We start from the raw sequence: 11788 nt of genomic DNA, 5'->3' as shown, positions 1-11788 counted from the left end.
CCATCTAATACAAATTGCAGTATTTTGGAAAAGGTTAACAAATACATAGCTTCGAAATAATTTTATAGAGCCAAAAAGTATTGGGGGACATGGAGTTTTTGTACCTGGCTGGATCGAACTACCAAACAAGTATCGTAAGGGTTTGTACCCTTAACGGTATGCGGCTTACCTACCGGTAATTACATAACTCGGAACTTTTGCTTTGATTTAATCATCTATTGATAATATACTTTTATGTTTTATTCCGTTCAATTTTTCCAATGTAATAAATGAATAGACGACTAAATCAAAGATCAATCAAATATTGCTAAAAAGAAACTTTCTTAAGTATTATAAAACTTCATATAATAAATTGAAGATAAATTTTCTTTGCACATTGCAAAAAATCCCTTATCTTCTGAGGAAGCTTTTTTATAGTACTTAATAGTTAATTTGCGCGACGACTTAAATTTTGCATTGCCTCACAAAAAACTCTTCTGTCGTGGCGACCAATAAAATATGCAATACCAGGCATTGATAGTAACATTATTTCCAATTTGAAGACTGTCTGCAGAAGAAAAAGTTTGTGAAATACTTTTTGACGAAATTTCGATCAAAAAGGATCTCGTATACAACAGAACAAAAGATAGAGATCTAATTGATGGCTTTGTTGACCTTGGAAATAATAGAAGAAAGCAGCAAGTTGCAGACAAGTGCTGCTTCTTCATGGTCAAAGGCATAACTTCTCATTGGAAATATGTTTTATCATATTTCACTTTTAAAAATGGTCTAAATTCAGAAGAATTGCGTAAAATTTTATTTGAAAATATTCAAGCGGTTGAGGATGTAGGTCTATCTCTTAAAGCCGTAATTTGTGACCAGGCAAAGACGAATGTTTCAATGTACCAAGGTCTGAATGTCACAAAGGATCATCCGCTTCGCTGTCATTCGGAAGTTATATGAGGTAGACAAAAAAAATCCCAATTTTAAAATATGCCCAAAACTAACTTCTACTCATATAGATCCGAATGGTTTTGAAAAGATGAGTGTGTCTCGGGCGACACAAGTCCTTAGTAATTCCGTGGCAGCTGGCATTGACATGGCATGGAAGAAAGGCCTTTTTCGGATGATTCTTTCGTTTTAAATCAATGCATTCCAACTCAGATTTTCATAAAACGGATGAACGACGTTTTGATGAGCTTAATTGAAAAAAAAATTACAAATAATAACCCCATTAAATGGCCTATGAATAGGAAAAATAATTTGAAAATTCAATGATTGATGAATCACGTCGAATATTTTGAGACAATTGTAAATCCCAATGATAAAGTGACATGCTTCAAGGGATTAATTTTAACCATTTAAGCTATGGTAAGTTTATCTAGCGATATTTTTGAGGATTACCCGAAGGTTGAATATATATTTTTTTGGGCAAATTGGATCAAGATGCGTTTGAAAACTTTTTTTTATAAAATTCGATCTAGTCAAGGCATCAACACCCATCCATCTGCGCATGATATCCAATATATAGTTGCTCGTTTGGTTACAATGCACATTTTGAGATATGGATTTGATAACAAAAACAAAGGTAATAACTGTGAAGACTATGAAGACTTGGATTTAGAGTGGAATACACTTCAAGAAGACGCTGGTGATGAACTATTGCAGGTAAATGAACAAGTTGTTTTGACCGAGGTCGCTGATCCAACGGATCAAGCTGAGGAGTCAAAAGAAGTTGACGAAGGCGACCTTCGTGAAGAAGCATAGGAACTTCTTGATTATGAAGAGGAAGAGGCATATCCTCTTCTTAGTATCATACAAGCGTTAGGCAATTTTTCCCCACTGTCATTTGAAGATGACGAAGAAGTTATTCCAAAGGAAATTCGAGTTCAGAGGTAATACACAGGATATACCATTTGTAATACTTTGTTTAAAAAACTGAACTGCGATAATTGTTCCAAAGCTACGGTGAAACGATATTGCGACTTGAACTGCGATTTGGAAACTCTTATTCGGTCAAAAAATTATAAAGGGAATGAGATATTATTGTTAGTGAATCCAAGCGATGATGTATTCGAAGTATGTCATCGCCAAATGTTCTAGTATAAACAAATATTTAGCCCGAGATCTCATTACCCTTGTTTAAAAGAAAATATAATTGACATTTTGACCACTTTGACCGAACACGAGTTTCCAAATTGGTTTTCGGAAGCTCATTAGTTGTTGTATTATTATTTAAAAATGCGAGATGGATGCCTAGAGATGACTTGATTGCTACTCGAGAGCGCCATAAAAGCAATTTCTTTTCAGATCATTTTCTTAACACGTATATTTCGTAGATGTAGATTTAAATAAATTTCGTAAATTTAGATGTAAATATATTTCTTAGATGTAGATTTAAATAAGTTTCGTAGATTTAGTATAAAAAATGAATTTTTATTTATTTTATTTGTGATAATAAAATCAAAATTTAAAAACATTTATTAATATTATGAATTATTTTCTTTTTTCAGCTAACACGAGCCTAGACGAGTCGGTGTCAGGTGAAAATGATGTATTCTTCATTGATACATCGTGTGAGAGTCCGCTTTTAAGTGTTAGACGAACTCGCAAATCGTGTTTACCTTTAAAAAATCTCCAAAATAAACATTTGACACACGAGCCTAGGTTTTCAAAATCGATTATATTAGTCGCTTTTGTAAACCAGGTGAAAAAAATCAGAGAATATGCCCTTTTGCATCTCTGAGAAATGATTTAATCTTAATTGATTATATCCTGAGAGAATTCGCCAATAAGAGTCTGGCGAATCCGTAAATCGTGTCTATTTATACCAATTTTCATTAAAGTGATTAAATATTTTTAATTAATTTAATAATTTGGGAAAAATCTAAACAACGTGACATCAGGTCAGACAAGGCGACAGCTGTTTCGATTATACCTTGTAAATCTCTTCAAAGCCTTTTCTCCCGGGAGTGGGAGTCGAACCCGCACTCCTACGATAGTTGAAATGGTTACAAACGCATTCAGCTACGCCATGCCTTAGTTGTTGTAAAGTTTTTCCCAATTGCCTTCTTTCGCATATATTCTTCTACACATCACATACTTCGTATGTAAATTATGTGTTGAAGTTATGCATGTTTGTAAGGCGTTTTCAGAGAAACTTGGTACTGTTGCTATTTTTGTTCCATTTATAGAACTACAACGAATTAAACAAATGTTGTCTGTTCGTATGAGTTAATCGGGGATTGCCCGTATTGCTTTAAATGTAGGGAAACATTTATTTCAAGCAATTTTTAATTTTATAATTTATTTAATAATTTGGGAAAAATTTAAACAACGTGACATCAGGACGGACAAGGCGACAGCTGTTTCGATTATACCTTGTAAATCTCTTCAAAGCCTTTTCTCTCGGGAGTGGGAGTCGAACCCGCACTCCTACGATAGTTGAAATGGTTACAAACGCATTCAGCTACGTCATGCCTTAGTTGTTGTAAAGTTTTTCCCAATTGCCTTCTTTTGCATATATTCTTCTACACATCACATACTTCGTATGTAAATTATGTGTTGAAGTTATGCATGTTTTTAAAGCGGTTTCAGGTATTGTTGCTATTTTTGTTCCATTTATAGAACTACAACGAATTAACCAAATGTTGTCTGTTCGTATGAGTTAATCGGGGATTGCCCGTAAGGATTTGAAGAGGATTTACAAGGTATAATCGAAACAGCTGTCGCCTTGTCCGTCGTGATGTCACGTTGTTTAAATTTTTCCCAAATTATTAAATAAATTATTTTAAATAATTTTTACTTTTTTTCTTTTCAGATTTTTAATAATTCTTTTTTCTCTTCAGCTTTTTTATTAATTATTTTTGTTTTCCTTTCAGGTTTTTAAATAATTATTATTACATCCCTTTTCTAATTGTTTTGTATCTCATTTTCTCTTTTCGTGTTTCAGGCTTCGTTAAATTACTTTTGTTAAGCATATGTAAATAAAATAAAAATATAAATGTATGAAAAAATTTAGTTTTTTTAATTATATTTATTAAGTTGGAATTTTTCCGGTAATTTGAAATAATATTTCAAGTATACAGTTTTATACCCCTTTTAATTCTATCCTAACAAAGTGCAAATGTCAAATTCCTAAAAAATTCCGCCGATTTTTGGCAATTTTTTCCCTTTTTGACTATTTTGCGTTTAAAATCTTTGATTACCTTACTCTAACCTTATTAATTCTCTGTTCTGACCTTATCAACTGACCATGCATAATTTCAAATACATTGCGCTTACAAGTGCGAACGACTTCAAAAATATTTGGCTTTTGTTATTTTGTTTGTCGGCCAGGTGAAGGCGGTGAAGAAAAGAAGATTTTTTTCTCCTCATTCGAAACGTCGAAATATCAGAAAAGAAATGGAAATATGAAGTTTTGTGTGGTATAGTCTCATGCGTAAAAGGAATGGCATATGTGCGTACGGAAGCCAAAATACTATTTTCATACATTTCATACGCGCGCCAATTTTTATAGCAGAATTTATAAAAGTTGGGCGTGCAATTTTGTAATTTCTATGATTTCGATAAATAAGACGAATGATGCGTTAGGGAGGAATAGGGAAAAATAAAATTGTATGCAGATGAGGAAGATGACAAGACAATATGGAAATGAGGAAATTCTATATAAATATAATTGTATCAGATTGTATGCAAATGAGTAAGACGGTAACATGAATTGTCTGCAGGTGAGGAAGATGACAATATGGAAATTCGATATTCGAAAGTTAGTTGAGGATGGGGAATTTGTGGTAATATTATTCGAGCAAATATGTTGTTCCCTATTTCTGATGGCCTGGAAAATCGGCTGTTCCTGTGATTCATGGGTATAGAAGAGGCCATATATAAAAAATAAAACAACGAGCGGCATTTCAACCACAAGTTGAAAAAAGAAAACATTAATTGATACAACTGCTTTACACCTGCACCAAACATACTATTTGGTAAATGCCTCCTAAGATCTTACTTAATGGGGCAAGTGGCGGCCACCGTGGTGTGATGGTAGCGTGCTCCGCCTATCACACCGTATGCCCTGGGTTCAACTCCCGGGCAAAGCAACATCAAAATTTTTAGAAATAAGATTTTTCAATTAGAAGAAAATTTTTCTAAGCGGGGTCGCCCCTCGGCAGTGTCTGGCAAGCGCTCCGATTGTATTTCTGCCATGAAAAGCTCTCAGTGAAAACTCATCTGCCTTGCAGATGCCGTTCGGAGTCGGCATAAAACATGTAGGTCCCGTCCGGCCAATTTGTAGGGAAAAATCAAGAGGAGCACGACGCAAATTGGAAGAGAAGCTCGGCCTTAGATCTCTTCGGAGGTTATCGTGCCTTACATTTATTTTTTTTTTATTTAATACCAGTCATCATAAATTATTTACAAAAATCAGAGAATCAAAATTTGCAATAATATTTGCTCTGATCAGAGAATTTTTTGGTAACAGACGAACAGAGAAAATCGTTAAGAGAATTTTCTGTTACGTTTTGCACCATGTTAAGTTAACATGAATTTGGGGAAACGTGGTGAAGTGCAAGGCGTTTCACATGCAATTGGTTCGTAACCAGTGGATGTCAAAAAAACTCCTCATTGTGTACAAATTCTCTGGTTTAACATTGTGCAAATAAACTAGCCATTCGTGTCTGAGGCGAAACGAACGTTAGTAGTATGGAAATAACGGTTCTAGCCCAAAATGAGAAAGGAAAAGTATATACATACTGACATACATATATGTATATGTGTGTATGTATGTGGGTGTGTGTGTGTAACCGCAAAACCGCAAATGTGTATGTGTGTGTGTGTGGGGGCGCGTGAACTTTGTGAACCCAGCAATAAACCGAGCGACTGCAGTATCTGAACAGTATCAGAACAGTCTGATCAGTATCAGTCGCTCGATTTCTTGCTGAGTTCACAAAGTTCACACACACACACATATATATATGTCAGTATGTATATACTTTTCCTTTCTCATTTTGGGCTAGAACCGTTATTTCCATATTACTAACGTTCGTTTCGTAATAGAAACTGATGCCCTTAGTTTAAAAATAAGACTTTAATGTGAGTAAAAATTACGTGTTTTCCTCCAAGGTTTTACGCTGAAACACATGTTTTTATAAGGCTTTTTGTTAAAACGAAAGTACGTGTGACATTGTTCTCTTCCAAAGCAGGCTAATCCTATAAATGTAGAAATGTAATTCCTAAAGATACACTTAATTTTTGTTTGTACAATCCTTATGTTATTTTTTACATAAAATATTTAAGCAATTCACAAAGTTTCCTATTCGTTTACCCAAAATTTTAAATAGGATATCAACAAAAAAAAACCTGAAATTTAAGATTTTACAACGAATTCGAAACATTTGTGAAATGCCGAATGGTTTGTAAGCCAATCAAAGAATACAAAAATTTGGTCCTCTTTTCGTTGAAATTGTGTGACAACCGTGTTTAGAAGTACATTTGAAATGAACAGCGCGTATATTGTATCGTATCATACTTTCTTGTTGGTAAAGTTTAGGTTAAGAAAACAGCGCAAACTTGTCTATACAATGACATACCGTCTACATACATATACAATAAACAGGGCACAATTCTGATGTGCAAATTATATATAAGCCTAGAATTAAGTAACCATCTAATAAAAATTGCAGTAATTTGGAAAACGTTAACAAATACATAGCTTTGAAATAATTTCATAGATCCAAAAATTATTGGGGGACATGGAGTTTTTGTACCTGGCTGGATCGAACTACCAACCAAGTATCGTAAGGGTTTGTACCCATAACGGTATGCGGCTTACCTACCGGTAACTACATAACTCGGAACTTTTGCTTTGTCTTAATCGCTATTCATAATATACTTTTATGTTTTATCCCGTTCAATTTTTCCAATGTAATAAATGAATAGACGATTAAATCAAAGATCAATCAAATATTGCTAAAATCAAAAGAAACTTTCTTCAGTATTATAAAAATTCATATAATAAATTGAAAATAAATTTTCTTTGCTCATTGCAAAAAATCCCTTATCTTCTGAGGAAGCTTTTTTATAGTACTTAAATGTACTTGTGTCTTAGAAGTAAGTACAAAAAAAAAAAATATCGTACGAGCATTCCATGGAAAATCGTAAACTTTCGCCCATTTTCGAATCGGTATCGTCAATGCCAGTATATATGAAATATATCACTCCTCAATTTTCCGATAAAGAAGGATTTAAAGTTAGTATCAGCTTAAGAAAAAAAATTAAAAAAAAAAATTGCCCTAAAAAAATCAAATAAACAGCAACCCTAGTTTCCTTAGGAACCATCTTTTTATCTAAAAAAATGCTGATTGTTCATTTTTGGAAATCGACTAAGCCTGTACCTTGAATATGTAAAATAAGCAAACTGGGGTAAATTTCCACGTATAAACATTGCTTTAGATAACCACTGCATCAATTTTTCTATGTAGAATAAAATTAAAGAAAAAAAACTTTTTTAAAAGTAAGCTTTAATTATTGGCTAATAAAATTAACTAAAAAGTAAGAAATAAATTGACTGTAAAGAAATATAACACTTTATAAGTTCATTTTAACCTTCAACGATAATTAGGCTCTTTCGTATGCGACAAAAAATTCCATATTGTACATAATCATATATTTTTAACATTAAAACTGTACACCTAAATTATTAAATCTTACAATTTATATCACAGTCCTAATTGTTCGAATAAAAGCGTGTTACATTGTGATGGCAAGAAAAGGAGGTCCTAAATGTTCTTAATTATACCATCAAAATTTGACACGCTTTTTATTAGAACAATTAGGACTGTGATATAAATTGTAAGATATAATAATTTAGGTGTAAAGTTTTAATGTTAAAAATATATAATTATGTACAATATGGAATTTTTTTTCGCAGAAGAAAAAGCCTAATTATCGTTAAAGGTTTCAATGAACTTATAAAGTGTTATATTTCTTTACAGTCAATTTATTTTTTACTTTTTATTTAATTTTATTAACCAATAATGAAAGCTTATTTTTAAAAAAGTTTTTTTTTTTTAATTTTATTTCATTTGCAATATATTATACATGTTGAAATAAATTTATTGTCAAATGCATGGAAATTTAATGGACTTTAAAATATATAAGACCTTTCTTTTAAAAATGGGTGGTTTGATAGATATATAATATTTAATGAATCAAGTTCGTGTGAAGTGACCTGATATGGTGTTGCGCTGTTCCCTACAATTTTGATCAAGTCAAGTTCGAGTTTATTGATCTTCAATAAAACTTTTTAATATGCCATATTTTTAGCACCGTTCAGACCACGTTTGTTTATTTTCACAAAATTGTGTTTCATGAACACTTTTCTTGCTCTATCTTTTGTTTCATGAGTATGCTCAAAACAAAACTAGAGTAATCCAGATCACAAATTTCTGCTCTAGCTTTTTTTTGGAGTAAGTTAGAGCAGAGAAGGAATTGTTAGTCATGAAAAAATTAATTTTTGAAAACTTCCAAAAAAACTAGCTTGCAAGAAAAACCACGTTTTAGCGTACGTGCATTTGCATTAATTTTGAAGATTTAAAAAAAAAAGTGTTTCATGTCATTTCTGCTATGATTTGCTCTAAGTTGCTCTATTTCAATTTTGTCAGCTGCCCTACTCTGCTCTGCTCTAACCTGCTCTGAACTTTTTTTTGTTCATTAAACAGACCTATAAACTCGAGTTTTTTGACAAAAACAATACAAAATAAAGTCAAAAACGTCCCATAAACAATAGTTTATGACTCAACTTGAATATAGTCTAATAGTTTTAAAATTCAATTATGCGAATATTGATACTTGAAACTTCTGGCATATTTTAGTTCATTTGATATTTATACATAAAAGGAATTTACATTGCATTCCTGCTGATTTTTAAAATTGCCTAGTGTAAACGGGTAAAAGCAAGAATACCTTGTCATATGCCGAAAAATGCTGTTTGCAAAGTTTATATAATTATATAACGAATGGAGATCACTTCAAAGGAATTCAGCATTGAAGACAAAATGCCAGGAAGGAAAGAATCTTGCACTCAAATCCAAGCTGCCCGAACTTTTTGATGTAGCAGTGGAAGATGCCATTTCCAAAATATCGAATAAAGAAGATGTTCGATTTTTGGAAAGTCAGAGAATGAAAGGTCGCAAAGGTCACATGGAAGGTGCCGATAGGAATAATGCTCGAGCTGATCAAAGAAGAGTAGAAAGAGAAAAAGGAGAGAAGAAATAGAATCTAAGGAAGAACAGCGCAGACTACAAACGTCACTATCAGATGCTGGTGGGTTTTATATAATATTTTTCCAATTTAAGCCAAAAACTATGTTCTTAGAAGTTATAGCTTTTATTTTTACCAAATTCAACAGTAGATTCCTCCTAAGAACTTTAAACTTTATCTTATTTTATCACTACAGCGGAAAGTATGCAAGATAATTCAGAGTTTGAATCCGAAGTGGAAGAAATGAGTTCTGTTGAAGATTTTATTGACGATATGAAAATCCACAAAGCAAATGCAGCGAAAAAGAAGAAAACAGTACGTAGTCGTGCGCAGAAGGAACTAATGGCGGAAAAGTTGTCGATTCTGCTAAATAGATGTAGAATTTCTGATAGAAATGTTGTGCGAATAATTTTCGCAACAGCTGAATGTCTGGGCTCTAACGTGGGCTAACTCGCACGTAGTAGAAGTACGATAAGAAAACGTAGAATATCATTTCGGGAGCAAAGGACACAGAAAATCAAGGCGAGATTTAGAAATTCAGACTTGAAAGGTTGTGTTGTTCATTGGGATGGAAAACTGTTGCCAAAACTTCTTCAGAAGGACTGTACTGATAGGCTTGCAATCTTAGTAAGCAAAGGAGATGAGGAACAACTACTGGCAGTCCCTGAATTAGAGAATATCACAGGTTTCTCTCAGGCAGAAGCTGGTAGCGGTTGCCTAGAAGAATGGGATGTTCGAGATAAAATTATTGGTATGTGGTTTGATACGACAGCTTCCAATACCGGTCGAATGAAAGACGCTTGCACCTTGTTAGAATAAGAGCTGGGTAGACCTCTGTTGCATTTAGCGTGTCTACATCACATTTTAGAAGTCGTTTTACGGTCAGTGTTTGAGTACAAGATGGGATCAACAACTGCTCCCCAACCCGATATTTTTAGAAAATTTCATTTTCATTGGCCTAACATAGATCAGTCTAAGTACTTGGAAGGGGTAAAAGATGATTCGGTAAAGAGATCAGTGAAAGAATTCGAAAAAGACGTTTCGGAATTTCTTCGCCTTCAGTTAACTGAAAAACTGGCGGGAGATGATTACCTCGAATTTATCAAGTTATGTTTAATATTTCTAGGAAAACTCCCTTCTCGTGATGTTTCATTTCGCTCTCCTGATGCTTATCATCACGTCCGTTGGATGACTAAAGCCATTTACTCTTTAAACATTTTTATTTTTAGGGAGCACATTCCTATGTCCAAAGAAGAGTTCAGTTCAATAAAAGTTATTTGTTTATTTATTGTCAATCTATATGTTAAAATGTGGTGTCAAGCTTCAAACGCTATTAGTGCGCCCAATAATGATTTAATGTTTATTCAGAACGTCATTAAGTACAAACGTTTTGATCGAGGTATATCAGAAAAGGTATTGGGAAAATATTTGCATCACTTGTGGTATCTGAATCCGGAATTGATTTGCTTCAGTCTGTTCGATAAAAATGTTTCAAATGAACTTAGGGGAAAAATTGCACAAAAGATTTTATCATACAAGGATTTAACAGAAGATGAAAGATCTGAAAAGGAAGCTGTGAAGTTTTTTAAAAATGTTTCCCTTTATGAGTCTATTTCTGACCAATCTCTTGTATTTTTCGAGTATTTCAACGATGGAACGGATTTTGTGGCAGAGGCCCCAATGAGCTGGTTTGACAATAAAGACTTTTTGAAACTTCAAAGTTTTGTTAGAAGCATAAAAGTGGTAAACGACACGGCAGAGAGGGGAGTTAAGTTAATTCAAGATTTTAATAACACCCTTATAAAAGAAGAGGAGCAGGCCCAATTCTTGCTTCAGGTGGTGGCGGATTGCCGGCGGCTTTACCCCGGTGCTTCAAAGTGTACCCTTTCTCAACCCGTATCCGATGACTGAAATTGAAAATCAACATTTTTTAATCCTTTTAACTTTTATTTTTAATATAAATTCTTTCTTCGAATGTGAACTCTAGAATGGGTACAATCATCTCACCATTTTGTTAAACATTGTATGCATTAATTAAATACTGAAAATACATGACCACAACAATTTCTTAACTTCCAGTTTTTTCTATTACAATAAATAAAGATACTTAAGTGCATCCGTTGATTACGGATAAGGTAAGGTATCAGTAAACGTAAAATTCTTTTCGAAATTGTGTGGAACAGCGAAATACCACTAAATGTTAAATATCTTTTCAACTGTCCAGTTTTAGAGAAGAAATGTTATTATATACTTTAATCTCTATTAAATTTTATTTATTTTAATAATATGCCTGTTGCAATGCGGATATCTTATCGCAGGTTAAAACAAAAAATTTTCGAGTTTTCGGTAAAAATTGGCATATTGTCAAACTTCCAGGCTCTTTAGGCACGGGAAGGCGAATTCCGATTGAGCTGAAAAGAGCATTTTTGTATCTAATAGAACATTTCTAGAAGTGAGCACATACAAATTTCGGAGAAAAAAAAACTACCCTGTATTGCAAAACCACCCTAATGTAGTACAGCCTCATTCTTGAAGAACAAGACGCTTAGCG

The sequence above is a fragment of the Eurosta solidaginis genome, chromosome 2, assembly GCF_040869045.1.
Source record: "Eurosta solidaginis isolate ZX-2024a chromosome 2, ASM4086904v1, whole genome shotgun sequence".
In the NCBI taxonomy this organism is placed as follows: Eukaryota; Metazoa; Arthropoda; class Insecta; order Diptera; family Tephritidae; genus Eurosta; species Eurosta solidaginis.
This window is presented reverse-complemented; position numbering follows the sequence as displayed.